Here is a 2,642-nt window from a genome sequence, read left to right on the forward strand (position 1 = left end):
ACTTGTACACATTTCCGTTACCTCTCGTTATTATATGCGACCTTAACAAGCAATGAAATAGGCATCCCAATAGACATCATAGATTTCTGAAAAATTATGTCTTAACATGATTGCATTTGTTCGATGTACTTAACGCAAGTGAGCATATACTCTTACGAAGTGACAAGTGGATGCAGGATGACACAGGTCTTCGTGCAAACGTGTCCAATGACCAGGCCACCACAAGACCACCAACCGCACACGAACCACAACACAGCCACGATGCGGAACGTGAAAAATCACCCTTGCGAGTACCCACATCGCACGTACCAAATCATAGTCATGCACTCCACTCTCTTCTTGGGCCAAGCGCTACAGTGAGCTCACAACGAGTGTCCCCACAATCGCACCAATATCGCAACAATGGCTCCCCTAACAACGAGGCTCGTGCACAATCATCATTATCATATCCATTTCCTAAACCTTCCAAGCTTGACATTTCCCAGCCAAAAAGGCTCATAGCCTCAGCATATTGCAGTGGTTGTACTGTGACCAACAAAAAAAAAACACCCACGATCACAGCACCGCACCTAGGGGTCCTTAAGTGAGGTGCATCCAGTGCCTTAATCAGCTGGCTCCATCACTAATCCCCTAGCCCTTTGTACATCCCCCACAATTGTTCAGGGCACATTAAGGGCAGGACATACCTAGGGAGCTCGCCTCGCCTATGGTTAGACATGTCACCCTGAACCACTTGTACAATTCTTTTGCACTCCATCTCAATGCCATTACAATCAAAAGTGGTAAGCAAGGTATGAAAGACAATGGAAAAGTACACCATACTTTTCAAGCACTCCAAGTAGCCACTAGCTACCAAAAGCTAAGACATCAAGGAGCTCAATTATGCTACATTGCCTTGACAAGACCATAATGATGTCTCAAGCAATCTTCAAGTGTACTCCCCCGTCTTCATCAACAAATTTTTCCATCAACTCAGCCCCTTGCTTCACTGACCCATTGCTATACAATGAACCAGGCCGACAGTCTTCTAACTAAGTAATACCTAAATATGCACGTGTACTCACTTAATATTCACACTATAACCTATACACGGTTTGGGTCCTCAAGTGCAGGACAATACTCCAGGCTTGCTTAGAGTTCAACCTGTCTCCCAAACTAATCAAAATATGTCTTGTGCACGATAAAGAAGACTAGCACTACCCCTTAGGGAGAGACCACATGAGAGGTTTTTTAATTGCAAGTATTGAAGATCCAACAAAGGTGTCGTTCGCTCTTCATAGACACTTAACTCTAAATTCCTATCCTTATCACCTGGTAAGCCTGCCACGAATCATCATGTACAGAATCCTCACCAAACCACCACTTGTACTCCATCAGTGCAACCCCTCCCAAAGAATCGACCTACCACCAACTCCCATTTCCCTACCACCTACCACCACTTAACCCACCAATGTGCCCCCAACGACCTTCCTCCCCACCACTACCAACACTCCGCCATGGCAACCACCGACGTCCTTGCTACCCACGTCTTCGGTGCATGCTAACGCCTGCTACCTACGACGATGAGTGCCATGGGACTGGCACTCGTCTAGGAGGGGGGTAATGTTAACCCCAACACGAAGAAAGCAAAAGGAGATAAAAAAGACGCAAGGCAAGGCGAAAAAAAGGTAGCTCAACTGAAGAAAGAAGAGGAGAAAAGGCCAAAAGTGCAAGGGCAACCTTAAAAAGTCCAAGGCAAATGCAAAAGGGGAAAGGTGCATTTTAAAATACAAAGGCGCACCCTGAAATCTTGTAAAAGAGTGCCAGGCGGTGGAAAATATGGAAAGCTAAAACAGAAGACAAAGACAAAGGCCAAGGCAAAGAGAAACGGAAGACAAAGGCGCACAAGGCACAAGTCAAAACTATTGTAAAAGAGCGCAAGTGCATCATGGTTTAATTCAAGGACTGGGAGGGTGGCGCACCACTATGTGGATCCCCACGGGAAAAATGGCCAAAATCTAGACATTAGCCCTTTTTTGGGGTTGTAACTGTGAAACCCTAAATGAAGTGTGTGGACTAAAGAAGTGGTTTCTCATAAACAACCCCTCTTAGGCCCAAAAAGGGATAAAGAAAGAGGAGCAAAGAGAGATACAGGAGCTGAAGATCCTAGGTATCATGAGGAGAAATGACTGCTTGAGGATAGCCATCCCAAAAGAGTATGTGGGTGATGAACTTCATGATGAGGAGGTGCCCTCTCTAAGGGTGGTGGGGGAGGAGCCCCTCTAAAGCAAGAGAAGAAGTAGGAATCTCCTCTAAGGGGAAAAAAAGTACATTCCCCTTTAAATCCCTCTTGATGAGAGATAAGGAATCTAAAAACTCATGGATCACGAACTCCAAATCAACGAATGACAAAAGAAGTGTCATCAATCGTGCCAAAGAAGGTATCCACAGTATCAAAGAGATCAAAGGACTCCCAAAGGTGGCCTCTCAAACCTTGAGTAATCGAGGGTACAAAAAGGAGAGGTTCATGTAGAGCCAAGGATGTGCAATAGTCACTATCTCTTAGTGGAGGGAAACTACAAAGCCAAAGTAATAGAAGGAATTTAACAATCACTTGCTCAAAGGAGTGGCCTACCAAGGGGATGATATTCAATAATCGCTAT

The sequence above is a fragment of the Lygodium microphyllum genome, chromosome 24 (genome assembly GCF_053477565.2).
Source record: "Lygodium microphyllum isolate KBCC chromosome 24, Lygodium_microphyllum_v1.1.10, whole genome shotgun sequence".
Lineage (NCBI taxonomy): Eukaryota > Viridiplantae > Streptophyta > Polypodiopsida > Schizaeales > Lygodiaceae > Lygodium > Lygodium microphyllum.